The 15,158-nt window shown below is 44.1% G+C and overlaps 1 long non-coding RNA gene across 3 annotated transcripts; it reads right to left on the bottom strand.

Annotated features, from left to right (window-relative positions):
- Window positions 1-309: 309 nt before the first annotated feature.
- Window positions 310-11,459, bottom strand: LOC308509595. 3 transcript variants are annotated; one of them, XR_013995215.1, is made up of 6 exons: window positions 11,356-11,459; window positions 9,075-9,207; window positions 4,197-4,242; window positions 3,296-3,422; window positions 2,082-2,259; window positions 310-1,677 (listed from the first exon to the last, which is right to left on the bottom strand). It is a non-coding gene; the product is annotated as an uncharacterized lncRNA (long non-coding RNA). The 3 variants fall into 3 exon arrangements; XR_013995216.1 differs by lacking the exon at window positions 4,197-4,242 and adding an exon at window positions 9,520-9,674 and having other exon boundaries at window positions 11,356-11,457; XR_013995217.1 differs by lacking the exon at window positions 4,197-4,242 and having other exon boundaries at window positions 11,356-11,457.
- Between the last annotated feature and the right edge of the window lie 3,699 nt (window positions 11,460-15,158).

Here is a 15,158-nt window from a genome sequence, read left to right as displayed (position 1 = left end):
AGACGAACAGGTGGGTCTTAGAGCAAATTAAGCCTGAAATGTCACAACAGGCAAAAATGATAAAACTCAAGTGTCCTACTTCGGGCAGAGCACGAGAAGGCAGTGTTCTTTGAAAACCACAGTAATGCTGGGAAAAATGGAAAAGAGGGAGATCAAACATGAGGATGGATTAACTCAGTAAAAGAAGCCACAAACATGAGTATACAGGAGCCGATCAGGGCTGTTGAGGACAAGGCACTGTGGACGTGCCTCATTCATGGAGTCGCCAGAGAAGGAGCCAACACAACAGCATGAAACACACACACACTTACACAGATAAAACCATATTTATAACAATTAGAAGATATGTCCAGCCCTGAATTTGCATGTACAAAATAAGTGAAGTGCTACATCTGAAGTTTTCACATTCTTTCCTGTCATGAGGTTTTTCTCCAATGTGTTTGCTCACATTTACAACAAGCTTTTAAGGGCGAATGAAGGGGCATCGTAATCCTTGTATTCAGGCTTTCATCCCAGTTTGTATCCTCACATGTGCTCGCAGGTTGGCAGGATACCAGAAGGCTTTGCCACATTGCTGACATTCATAGGGTTTCTCTTCATAGTGCATTCTCGTGTTTTTGTAAGGATAAGGACCAACTGAAGACTTTCCCACATTGTGTACATTCATATTTCTCCCCACTGTGTGTTCTCACATGTCCCCGAAGCAAAGACTGACTGAAGGTTTTCCCGTACCACTCACATTCAAAGGGTCTCTCCCCATTGTGCATTCTCACATGTTCAAGAAGGGAGGAAAAACAACTGTAAGCTTTCCCACACTCCTTACATTTATACGCTTTCACTTCACTGTGCATTCTCACGTGCCTTTGAAAATATCGAGAAGGCCTGAACGCTTTGCCACACACCTTCCATTCATAGGGTCTCTCCCCACTGTGTGATCTCACGTTCCCAAAGGGAGGGGGAACAAGTGTAGGCTTTCCCACATTCCATACATTCATAGGGTTTCACTCCACTATGCATTTTCACGTGTCTTCTAAAGTATTTGGGACAACCAAAGGCTTTCCCACATTCTATACACTCATACGGTTTCTCCCCAGTGTGTGTCCTCATGTGCTCTCATAGGTAGGCGTAACAGCTGAAAGATTTCCCACAATGCTTACATCCGTAGGGCTTCTCTCCAGTGTGAGTTCTTACATGTCGTGTAAGGTAGGAATAATACCTAGAAGCTTTCCCACATACTTTGCATGCGTGGATTTTCTGTCCACAGTGACCTCTCAAACGTTCCCAAAACGATGAGGGACACATGAAAGCTTTTCCACATTTCTTACACTCACAAGAGTTTTTACTACTGAGAGTCCTCACATGTCTCTTAGGCGCTGTCCCAGGATCCTGACATGTGCAGGGTTTCCCCACAAGGTCTGTTCCCACATGAGAGCTCAGGCACGAGACACACATGCAGCCTCGCCCACATTCCTCACACACATGAGGGCTGTGTCCACTGGGAGATCTGGGCTGATTCTTCAGGAAGAATCCGTGCAGGCTTTTCCACACACAGTGCAGTCAGAGGGATGAACTCCAGTCGGATGTCGCTCAGGCACAGGCAGCTCTGTGACCTGGGTCAGGGTGTGTGCACACCGATCACCTCCATGACCTTCCCAGGGACTCTCCACACAATGACTCCTGTTCAAATGGGAAGCACACTGTTAGGGACTGAAGATTAAAAGTGATGTGTTGGATAATAATTGATTAATAATGATTATTTTGACGATGTCTTTGCATTTTTGCGGCATGGATATGTTTTCGGCACTGTCTGCATTGTTATAACATGGAACAAGCTTAAGGCTCACGCTGAGGGGTCACACAAAGAAATATCTTTCCATCTTTCTTATACCCGGGCTCTCCTGATCACAGTTTCCATCTGAACTCCATTTCAGATGCTCAATATCTACATCACATTTATGAAAATACTGTCTGGTGAGCATTCTCTCAGTACACTACTGATTAGCTGGTTTACACTTTTTCATAAATTTCAAAGTGTAACATGCTGCTGAGACCCTCCTTCACCTTGTGGGAGTGTCACTCACCTCAGATGCCTCTCCTGCCTTTCGTGCTGATCTCCAATGTTATGAAATACCCAGTGTTCTCTAAAAACAGACCAGTAGTCATTTCCTGTGGATCTAATTGTTTCCTCTTCACTGGGTATTTCATTCTCCAAAATGTTTCTCTGAGGACATGATCCACTGGTTTTCTGTGTGAAATAATCTGCAACAATGGCACCATATTTAATTTCTTGAGATCAAGATGCTGGGATAGAGGAAAGTAAATAGACTCTATGTGGACTTTTGCTCACATATTGGTCCCAAATGTAAACAAATTTTATAAGAAGGATTGGACATATGAACAAACAAAATCTCCGAGGACCTCAGCTACTTGGGACTTTTCAATAACAGGTAAAATGAGTCAAAATGGCAGCCTGTTCACTAAGAAATACTTCAAAAGAGATGTACCCTGATGTTGAGATAAATATTATACAAATGCAAAGTAGGAAGGAAGTGGGGAAAATGCAAGTGCCCAAATGTTCCCCTTACAAGAGGTGACATAAGGACGTCTTCCCAAGTGAGTGAGGATGGACGACAAGTCCAACAGGGAGGCCAGGGACATGACACACATCACCCTTCTCAAACAGAGATTGAGTCATATTTCTGATGCTCATGGACAAATATCATCCCCTACCCAGAACCCATTCCTCCTGAGGGTTCTTGCTGTCGGGGTGTTCACAGACACAGAGGCCCTAGTTGCAGCCTTTCTCACAGCCCCAGTTGCCACTGGATAGTGGGTGAGGTGCTACCCTGCTCCTGGAGGGTCCTCAAGGGGAGGATAAAGGGCAACCGACATTCCATGAGAAGCCGATACTATGATTTTCAAGGCCAGTGATGTTGGGTAAGTGTGGGTGTAACTGCAGCAACATCACCTTGTCAAACGTGGATTAACCAGAGTGCAATGTTGTCAGGGGTGGAAACCACAAATCTGCTCTCACAGGTCCAAGTAACACAGGAACAACACTCACACGTAAAAATAGGGAACCAACCACAGACTTTTGATCAAGAGTAATAAATAGTCAGATTAATACATGAAACTCTGTTATCACGGAAAAGCCAGGTGACTCTCGGTAGCGTCCATGAAGGCTTGGATAGTGTCCTTTATTCAACATATTTTTATTCCTTGGCCTCGATAAGAAATAAAAATCGTAAGAAATATGCCTTCCCTACAATAAGGGAAGGAATGAAGCCATCCTCACCCACTGAGGCCAGGTGCCGGCAGGTCTCCAGCATCACTTCTCTGTAGAGCTTCCTCTGAGCACCATCCAGCAAAGCCCACTCTTCCCGGGAGAAGTTCACAGCCACAGCCACAAAGACCACCGTGTCCTGAAACGTTCACATGTTCTATTTCAACAAGGCTCCTTTTCTCCAATGTGTGCAGGAGGATGGGGGAGGCTAACCATCAGGGACCGGGACTCAATTCCTAGGACACTTGAGCTCACGTCCTTATGGGAAATTACAATAAGCAAGCAAACCACATGTAGGACACTCAGGGATGGTCAGTGCTTGGAACCTTGAAGCTCAGTGTAACAACAACTGATAAAAATTTCTCCTCAAATAATTATAAAATGATTTTTCCTGAGATGGAGCCAATTCTGGGGTAAGGTAAAGAGTAAAAAATGAAATCATCATTCGGATAACAAGAAATGAGTACTTGGCTTAATCAGAAGTAACTTCCCTGTCAGCTCCAAGACCTGGAACCAGAATGTCAGGATGATGTGAACAGAGCGCTGACAACTTTGACCTTGGAAGTCATCAGTATTGAGGAGCTGGTCTAGTCCCCTCCTATCTGACGGAGACAGAGACACAACCCCTCCCAGGATGAGGGGGACACTGTGGGCACAGACTCAGACCAGGGCCAGGGCCTGGCATACCCGCTGCTAAAAGAAGTGCCTGATTCCTGAAGAACTATCAAGCCAACAGGGCCTTCAAATCATTAAGTGAGTGCCGAGAATTCAAAAAAAAGGGCAATTATGAATATATTTTAAAAGAATACAAGTTGGGCAAATAAAAGAAAATGTGAAAAAGGAATCAAATACAGATGATTCAGAGATTCAGCAAACTGAGATATCACAATGGGGAGAGATTTTTGTAGATTACCTGTAATGGGGTAACTGTCTAGACATCGGTAAACATAGCTGGGATGCTGCAAGGAAACAGAACATCTGAGAATGTCCATGGTCACTACAGAAACACAATCAGTCAACTCAAATACCTCCACACTACAAATGCAGTTCTCAAAAGGTTCCTAGGCCAGGGAACAAAATTCAAAAGTCAGTGATTCCAAATTGTAGGAAGAAATTGCAGGATATTACCAAGACCAGAAAGGAACAATTCAAAACATATTCAAAGACAACATTCACAGATACAAAGGCAAAAGCTTTTTTAAAAGGCAATCAAACACATAAACGTATAAAATGCGTAAGTCAAAACCAAGTTCATTTCATTCCAGAAAGATGGATTAAATATTGGTTGTTCAATGAGTACAATTTCCTCCATTAATGGAAAAAAGACACACAAACCATAGGCTTCTGAGCCACAGATGCTGAGGACACGCCTGTCTTATGTCACTGTTCATTAATGACAACACAACTTAAAGACGAGAAGGGAACACGCATATCAGAAAGAAATGGTGTCTACATAAAACCCAGAGCCAACTTCCTCTTTAACGGTGAAATGTTACAGGGAACAAGGTGAGCATGGGCATGGACTCAGTCTACACCTGTGAAGGTCTGCCAGTACAGCCGTGGAAAACAAGAAAGTGGAAAAAGATTTACAAAGAGCAAAACACTAAACTTCATTCATACCAGACGATAAGATTTAGCATTTAGAAAGCCCCAAATCCTGCAGACAAATTGTGAAATACGCATATATATATAACTGATCATAGCAAGGGTGCTGGTTAAAGTATAATATTCAAAAATTAATTTCAGTTCCATGTACAGTGACAGGGAGAAAATGATATCTTGAAAGAAACCATTTAGTCTCCTTCTTCCCAGATGCTTGGGTGCCCCACCTGCCTTCTCCAACTGTCAAGGACACCATGAGCGCCAACAATGGAACTGGAGGCATTGTGTTCCATTTCTAAAGTGAAAGTTTGTGGGAACTTTTCATATAGGGTACAATGGTGATCACAAGCCACCTGCACAGAAACACAGCCCAGACAACACCACCGTGTCACTGTAATGCAGGGCATGTCAGCCAGCTTCCAGGAAGCAGCGCAGTTACTCTTGGAACCACCATGACCCGGGTATCGTGTGACTCTGCCAAGGACAGTTCCAGGACAATTGTCCCGTTAATCTTGTGACAGTCATCAGCTAAATCTTGGTGAATCTCTTAACATGGTCCACCAAATCAGAAAAAGAACAGGCTTTAAAATCCCGGAATCATAAGCTGGCAGATAAAAGAGATCACCGAGGCACACGGGGTGGGTGGATGTGGTGAATGAAGCCTCTTCATAAAACTGGCTCCAAAAATGATGAAGTGAGTGCAGAATTTGAGACGAGGAAAGAACTTTTCTTAAAAAATAACTGGATTCAAAATCCTCGAGACACTTTCCTGCTATGGAAGTAGCCTTTATAAAACACAATTTCAGTACGTTTCTTAGGTAAAATACAATGTAACCTGACAAGTTTGTGAAGAAATGTGGGTGTATTAAATTTTCACAAACCTGCCATAATAAAAGGTGAACATGTCACTCTTTACTTTGTGAAACCTGTTGAGCTTTGAAAATGGACAAACATGCAGAATAATCAGTGTTCATTTATAGGATCTTATTCTTATAAATGTAACATTTCTTAAAGACATATAACGTCCTTTCAAACTCATCCCAAGAGAGCAAAATACTGAGAGAACAGTTATCCCACCAATGATCCACCTTAATGGACATCTCATCTTAAATCGAGTCTTCATCTGGTCTTTCCCCTAATTATGAAAACATAATTCAGTTCAGACAAATTTAAACACCAGAAATGTGTACATAATCCTCTGTGGTTCTGATTTGTTTTCCAAATATAAATGGCTCCGCTGTAGCAAACAAATGTATTCATCCCTTTCTGTAGGCTTGGTCCTAAGAGTTTCCAAAGCGTGTAGAGCAGGAGAATATAAAATACCTCTGCCCAAAGCACTGAGGAGAAGGACCAGTTCCTATTTACAACCTGGGCCTGTGCTGCACAGACCAGGATGGGAGTGACAGAGGCATCAGCATGTCACTTCTGTGTCGTCAGATCAGTGACCATGAGTTCAAGAAATTCCCCTTTATCTTCTACTCTGGGTTTTCAGTGCAATGATAACTGAGGTCTTCTAAGTGGCCTAACATAAAACCACATTTCATGTCCCACTTCTTTTCAGAGTGTTTTCAAGTGTTCAGACGTACTTCTCATTGGGAGCTCTTGGTAACAACAGACAAAGAAATCTTTCTAATGTGGATCCTCAGAACAACCTTGGTTTTTAAAAATCATGAAAGAGGAAACTAATCGTGTCCTTTCACCAGGAATGTATTGTCACAGAAAAACCATTTCTCCTTTATTAATAGCTCAAATGATTGTGTACGGAACATAGAGAAAGATAGGAGATACTCATACATAGACTCAGATTTTGTGTAAGTTTCTAGAATGACAACTCATAAAAATAAATAACTCTGTATTTTGAATCATTAGACATAAGTAGTTGAAAAGTAAATTTTTAAAATAGCCTCTTAAACTAATTGCTATTAAAATGAATTTTCTTTAGGTTCCTAAAATATGTCTAATGAAGGATACAAAATAATTTAATGAAAAACTTACAGGTGCGTATTCTCAGTAAAAGGACTCAATGTCACCCCCAGGCCAGCTCTCCCAAACAGGACAAGAGCTTTAAAGCAAATTCCATGAAATCTACAACCAGGTTTGTTTGGGCTTTTGGTTAATTTCTGTTTTGTTTTAACTTCACAAAAACTATTTCTAAAAACTGAATTGGAAGACAAAAATAAGAATAGCCAAGAGTCCCCACATAACAACATGGTGGGATTTTCCTAAACAGACATCAAAGCTTTTAAAGAGTAGTAATTACGATAGAATGGCCTTAACAGAGGGATGGACAGTTACACTAATGGAAAGAAACGAGTGGAGTGACAGTCCTACAGTTCTATACAAGTGGATCTACCCCGGGGCAGTGGTAGAAAGGTGATATTTTGACCCGTGGGACAGTGATGACTGGTTACCTACCGGGAATGAGTCCCGTCCTTATCAATTTCAGGTACAATAACCAACTCACTATAGGTTGAACTGTGACAGATGACAGAAGGACACACTGAGATGAAGTTATAGGCAAACATGTTTACAACTTAAGAGCTGGGAGTTTTCTTATATAAGAAAAAAAAGAGCAAAGGAACAAATGGAAAAATTCAAGTGTATTAACATTAAGAAGTGTCCATCAAAATGTAGAATAAAGATTTTTTAAAAAAAAAACAACAGGCCCGGGCCGGCCCGGTGGCTCAGGCGGTTAGGGCTCCGTGCTCCTAACTCCGAAGGCTGCCGGTTCGATTCCCACCTGGGCCAGTGGGCTCTCAATAACAAGGTTGTCAGTTCAATTCCTCGAGTCTGGCAAGGGATGGTGGGCAGCGCCCCTGCAACTAGCAACGGCAACTGGACCTGGAGCTGAGCTGCGTCCTCCACAACTAAGACTGAAAGGACAACAACTTAAAGCTGAACAGCACCCTCCACAACTAAGATTAAAAGGACAACAATTTGACTTGGAAAAAAGTCCTGGAAGTACACACTGTTCCCCTATAAAGTCATGTTCCCCTTCCCCAATTAAAAAAAATAAAAATAAAAAAATAAACGTACAAATGATTCACAGTGAGAAAATGCCTGAAAACTACTTTATGGAAGATGAAACACCAAATGAGAAATGCTCATCCACAAGGGTGATCTGGAAACACCAACATGTAATCACAAGGAGATCCACGTCACACCCTTAAGACAGACAGTTAGGTAATTCCAGTGCTGGAAAGGACGGGTATAAACACTTACATGCAACAGTGACAGACTCGATTGACACACTCCATCGGCACTTCCTGGAAAATCTGAACACGTCCAAAACCTGCAACCCCTCAACTTCTCTCCAAGGTGTAAACTTTTTTGATGCATTTGCGCTTGCAGACGAAAACAAGAATGACTGTAGCAATACTGCCGACAAAAGCAAGAAATGAACTTGAGACGACCCACAGCCCACAACGACTGCAGTGGATGAGTTCAGCGGGTGACCTGAACACAGACACCAGCTCCTGTGAAACAGACTGAGGCTGAAAAGCCCCGAGAAGCCCCCGTATGACCTTGATGGTATCATATTACTGGTAACAGTCACTACAGCAAATTCAGCAGAGGAAAACCAAACAAAACCCTGCCGGGTGATGATGAACAGATGTAAGCTGCAAAGAGTAACAGTGAGAACCGGGATAGTGGTCACCCTGAGGGCAGCACTGGTGGATCTTACAACCAACCAAGAAAACAAAATTCACACACCTTCAATGAATGCGACAGTGTCACTGCAGTCACATGGCAGCCAGATCCTGTCCAGGGGACAAGAGGGAAGAGCAGCCCAGTGTGCGCCAGCTCAGACCCTCAGCCAGCTTCCCACAGCGCACAAGCGAACCCAAGTCAGAGGTCAAAGCCCTTCCCAGGTGGGGGGCCGGGCTCTCCCTGCTCACAGGTAGCCCAGGGTGGCTGTTCTTTTAAAAGGAGTGATGGAACTCTGAACCCCCTGAAATCAGACTCTGGATCCCCCACACTCCACTCTTTCAAAGGTTTGGAAACCGCCCCAAGGCTACCACCATATACCTCCCAGAGGACAAAGTGCCCCAGCCCACGTGCAGGTGAGTGTCCTGCACAGGCTCTGTGACCTCTCTCAGCACCACAAACTCTTGGGTGGCTCTGGGGGCTGGAGGCCACCTGCAGCGCCAGGTGCCCAGCAAGACCCACTGCACCTGCCTTCACTTACCACATAGTACCAGCTTTGGCCACAGCTTGTCCCCTCCCAGGTGATGCACCTGCTTCAAACACCGCGGGTCACTCAGATGACACAAGGACCCCGTGACGTGTGTAAATGGGACCCGCAGAATCACTGCTTCCACCTGTATTCAAGGATAAAGTGGGGGAGGGAATTCTAGGGCACTTCTATGGTTTAAATAACTGGAAACTGCTTAGCTCTTTCAGAAAACAGATGTCAGTTCACTATTAACCTCAGGATAACAAACTGGAAACCAACTAATCAGAATTGAACACATGTCAGTTTCACAAATCACATTTCTCAGAATCTGCATTAATCTTTGATATCAACTGTTACCAGGAAGCAGGACAGGATCACACAATGTCACAAACTCTGTACCTTAAATCGAAAAGTCACTACAATTTTTATGAGTAGCTTAATCCATACCTCCACTCACCTCACATGAAGGTGTGGAACTGTGCTTATCTCCTACATAATTTTAATGAAAAAGAAAACATTTTCTGTATTGTGTCAGTTTTCCTCAGTGGGATCTCTGGTTCAGCCCCATAATAACAGGATTCAGCAGGACAAAGACCTGAGACACCACCCTCACTATGAAGAAGAAAGTAGACAAAAAGAACTCAGTCATTTTACATCAGTGGAAACTGGAGTCTGGAATGAGGGAAAGCTCTCAGTGCTGAGCTGGACACAGGGGAGGCTGCTCACAGGTGGCAGGTGACAATGCTGAATCCTCTGAGCCCTGTGCTCCTGGCATCACGGATGGCAGTGAAAGGGAACCCACCCCCACCCCCACCCCGTCTTTTGTTCTGGAAAAGAACATGCTACAGGAACTCCACTCTCCCTTGTTTATCCAGGACAAGGCCGGACACAGACACCACCACCCCCCACCACCCCCAAATCCCTGCTCTGTACCTCATCATTATTAGATGAACTCATGAACACTGACCAAGCAGAGCAAATACGTGTTGGCCAGACTTGGTCCAGCATCGCTCCTTGGTCCAGACCCCTGAACTTTGACCTATCCTCAGCCTGAGTCCCCAGACAGCCCTCCTGAGGACAGGCTAGCATGGAGACCTGCCATCCCAACCACACCTGGTACTTCCTACTTTTGTTGACCCCTCTCTACAAAACCAACACTCAGAAAGCCCAACTCTTGAGCCGCTCATAGATGGTATGGTCAGAGCGCTCTCCCTTCTGCACAGCCCTTTCTCCCCACCCCTGCAGTATTTCTTTCTAAGTCTTTCCTTAGGAAATTTGTATTTTTATTTTCCACAGGCTGGACCAAATGATCACAATTGCATGTTTTTCACCCAAACTTTACTCAGGCTGCTGTCCTCCCCACAGACCTTGTCCCCACCCCGTCTGCACAAGCACTGAGATGCAGACGAGGCCCTGCTGACCGGAGCCCACAGCGTGCTGACCACACGGAGGCCCTTCCTGTCACACAGCCTTCCTGCTCCCCCTCCTTCCACAGAAAAGCCTTTTTCTGAGATGTGAGCTGCAGATGTTCGACTGCAATAGTCTTGGAATGTTAAAAACAAGACAACAAACTCCAAATGGGGTCACTTACTCTAAACCCAGTCACCAAACCTAGACTTAATTAGTTTCAGCCCATCCCAGGAATGGAATCTTACGCCTGTCAATCAGGATTACTGGGTCAGCACTAGTGAGCTGTCTGCCTGATAGGCCCCACCTCCCCCTAAAGGAAAGTGACCTTGCACAATCTGCTCTTTGCTAGTACTTCTTACCGTATTAGTTCCTGCTCCCCTCTGCCTGTAAGTCTAAAGCTCCTTGGAGCTCCTTTCTACCTGCCGGATTGGCTGTTCCCCATTTAATAATCATTAAATAAAGCCAATTAAATCTTTAAATGGACTCAGCTGGATTTTGTTTTATTAACAGGAATAAAGTCCTTAATCAAGTCCTGATTTGATTGTTCGGTTAGGTCCAGGGCGGTTTCCCCAACCTGGCCGCCCCCCACGCAAGGAACCCCTGACTGCCAACGCCTATCGTCGTCCTGTCTTCCCTCGGACCCCTGCCTGGAAAAGGACTAGGCTCTGGACCTGGGCGATGAGGGGCACGGGAAGACAGAATGCTGGGACGCCCACCCAAGGCCCCGCGCGGACACTCTGGTCGGGACCCGTGGGACCCCACTCCACTGCAGAAAAAGGAAACTCAGGTAGGGACGCGGGCGTTGGGGGAACGCGCGCGGGCCCGGGCCAGTTCGAACCAGCCCCTCCCTGTCTCGGCTCCAGCCGCAGCCTCGCGCACTCACCATCTTCCAGGGGGATTCCCGTCTCCTGGGCTAATTCCCCTCCGCCCCGCTGCCTAGGAACCATAAAACCAAGTCCACTTCGCGAGCGCTCCCGCCCCCAGTGCTAATTGGACGGTGCTCGGGAACCTCGCGCACTGAATGGACAGTTCTCTGAAACCCGCCCCAGGCACTTATTGGACAATGCTCCGGAGCTCCACAGCCCGCCTGGCGTCCTCTTCCTGGACCGTGAAGTCCTGACTCAGTTTCTCTGCGAATTGCCCCTGGATCCGAGCCTGAACAGGACAGCAGGGCACGGTGATGTCCGGGGTCGGGGTCGTCCGGCGACGAAGTCACCATAGGTCTGTGCCCCTGTGTAAGAACAAAGACACTCAAAAGTGACGTCATCTCGTGCGAGGCAGGGTGGGGTGGGTTCGCCGTGTGACCTTTGACACGGAGACCCGCTCTCCTGTCCCACCCCCAAGTCTGGGGTCTACAACCCAGCGCCCAGGGCCCTTTCCTCCCCTGAGCCTGCTCGCAGGACTTGTCTCAGCGTAGCCTCAGGTGTGAGATGTTATGATCAGGTGTTATGATCAGATGTTACGATCAGATGTTCTCAGGTGTGCATATTACACTGCAATGAAATGTCCTTTAAATCTGTTACTGAGTGTGTCTCTACATAATGTTGGAATATAAAAGGCTGTGGTATCCCTAAAGCAATTGTACTCCTATATTAACCGATTTAAGGAAAAACTAAAAAAGCCTAAATAAATTTGGGTTGCACCTGAAAACTCTTAATACACTGATTAAATTGGACCAAAACACCTGGAACATTTCCTATGCCTGCTCATTTCAAAAATACCCTCCAGCTGTGGACAGAGTCAAAGTATAAACTCCAATATCATAACAATTTTACTTATGAATATAATTATAAATATGCATTTTCCAAAGTCTGAAAGTAGGTTTTAATCATTTTCATAAAAATTAGTGTTTAAGGGAACAAATCTAAGACTGGTTTCCTAAGTAGAAAATACTTCCAATTAAAAATAAATTAATTTTGATGTATACACTATTTACTATTAATAAAAATACGGTTAATACTTTTCTTTTTGTGAATCAACAATGCTGCATTTCGACAAGTCTAGCCTGAGACTAAAAATCGAAGACGTGCCCATAGCAGGATCCTCAGCACTCATGTCCACTTACCCCGACCCCCGTAGTTACCAATTCCATGAACTTCCTGTACATCTGCTCAGCATTTATGTAAAAGGGGGCAATTTCATCTAAATGCTTTGCTTTAACTTTGTTATTAAAGAGTAACATGGTGTACACACAGCAATACAATTTGCTTTTTTAGTTCAATGAAAAATAAATCCTACTACTCTTTCATCTCCATAGATGTCTTCCTTAATCTTTATAAAGAGTGTAAGACCATACAAGTTTATGAACCAGTTCCTCTCAATATTTAGACACTGGGCTTATTTCCAATCTTTTGCTACTCAAATATTGCTCTATGTTGGGGAAGTGTAATTGAAAACAAAACCACCTGCCAATCCAGAAAACCTTTCACAAAGACAGAAACATTAAAAAAAAGTTTTATTACTAAATCAGCACTAAACCAGAATGTGACATGCATTACAGGTAATCTGCTAAGAAACTGCAAAGACAAAAACTATATACCAGGGTGCCAAAAAAATGTATACAAATGGATGTAGTCATACAACAGCCTAGCCAACTGTCCCTTCATGTCTTTCCTTAAGGAAAGAAGAGTTTATGAGATTGTGCCTTTCTGGGACTCTGTTCCATCCTTGTGTTTACACCTTATCTCTCTCTGTCTGGTCCCCAAAAGATGGTTTGCAGCCAAAGACGGGTAAGATATCTCACGGGAGATACAACCTAAGCCAGGCGGAACCGAGTGGGGACCCCAAACGAGCTGCCTTGGACAGGTATGGGAAGGGGCCTTGCCTCCCCTTCCCCCTGCTTGGGAAAGTCTGTTGCTGGCTCTGGCTTTCCCCTTGCACCTGTTTCCACTTCTCTTAACGGAGTTGTTACAATATGAAAGACTTGATCTTGAAAAGGTACATACTTTAGGTACAAAACATTCTGGGACCTTGTGCTTCCGCTGTGTACAGACAAAGGGTGATTGAAATAAACATTTTCTGTTATGAAGTCTGATCCTCACAGACCGTGTAAGAAACAATGTTGCTTTCTTGTAGTTGCAAACCTCTCAATAAAAACTTCCAGCCAGCTTTATTCTGGGCTCCAGCCCTCTGAGACTGAGAGACCCCTGGCCTTCGGAGAGATTTAACTGCATGAAGTCTCTGTTTCTTGCTTAAAAACTTAACCCAAACCACCCCTTCTTGCACCCTCACTGCCCTTGTTGCTTGGGACGGGACAAATGGACACTGGTCAACGTTGCTCAAGCAGTAGTTCGCTGTAATCAGAAGTGTCTGGACGCTGATGGTAACCACTTTGAGCACCTCTTGTAATTGCAGAAGTCAAATGTGACTTGTATTCATCTTTTGTTATCGGTATATATTATTACAACTTTCATAATTTTCCTTTCTTAAAATGTGTATACATTTTTTTGGCACGGTGTCTGTGTGTCACAAAGACAAAGAAGTCTTGGCCCCTTCTATAGCCAAGCAGATGCAACATAACCAGTCCTCAAGTGACAGCCCACAGCATGGGTCACACAGTTTGTCATCAATGCTCCTGGTGGGTGATTATCTCTGTTAGCTAATTGGCTTTATCAAAAGGAAAACGTTTCCAGGGCAGCCAGATGGCTCAGTTGGTTAGAGTGAGAGCTCTGAACAACAGGGTTGCGGGGTTCAATTCCTGCAAAGGATGGTGGGCTGCTCCCCCTGCAACTAAAGATTGAAAAACAGTGACTGGATTTGGAGCTGAGCTGTGCCCTCCACAACTAGATTGAAGTCCAACGACTTGGAGCTGATGGGCCCTGGAGAAAAACACCACACCCCAATAAAAAAAATTAAAAGAAAAAAAAAGGAAAACATTTAATATCTTTATGACAGCAGGTTGTTTTGCAACCTAGAGAGAAGCACTTGCAGAAGGTAGGCTCCTAGCCTCCCACAGAAACTGGGAGAAGGGTACCATCTCCTCTGATGACTGCATTTCAAAGAGATGGCCCCCAGCTCCTCCAGAAAGACTCTTGGGTGGTAAAGCTGGCAAGAGCCTTATTTGGCTTTTAAAGAGGTTTACATACATTTCAAAGGGCAGAGAAGTCACTACAAGTTCTGGTAAGAAAATGCTCTAACAAAAAGGAGGGAGAAATCTATTTTTGACAGGGAGAATTAAGGCTCTTATTCTTAATTTGATTTGCCCTTGCATCTATAAAAAAGGTAAATTTCAAGGGATCCAGTATAAACGCTTTGAGAACTTGTTCCGAACTTAGACTCATATCAAAACTGGGAGGTGGTCACATAACATGGTAAAATAAATATTTGAAAATTGTCTATTTTTTCATGCTTAAATTTCAACTGCAAAGTACGTCATACTCAGAAAACACTACACTAAATATTTATGTTTAATAATTTTAAGTAAAAAATTATGTTAAGTTTAAGTTTAAGAAATTATTTATTATTAAGAAATCATAAAAATAATAATAAGTTTAAGAAATAATATTGACTGGGCACCCACACTCATGAACAGACTGGGGCAGCTTCGTCTCTCGGGGGTGCCCCACCCTGACTCAGCACCCTCCGGCCCATAGACCTAATCACCCCCCTGAAGCTTGTGGTTAGGTGTTTGGTATAATTCTGCCAGTTCAGAAAATGAGGATTACTGGAATCATACTGACAAGCCTT

Source organism: Rhinolophus hipposideros (genome assembly GCF_964194185.1).
Source record: "Rhinolophus hipposideros genome assembly, chromosome: 16".
In the NCBI taxonomy this organism is placed as follows: domain Eukaryota; kingdom Metazoa; phylum Chordata; class Mammalia; order Chiroptera; family Rhinolophidae; genus Rhinolophus; species Rhinolophus hipposideros.
This window is presented reverse-complemented; position numbering and strand designations above follow the sequence as displayed.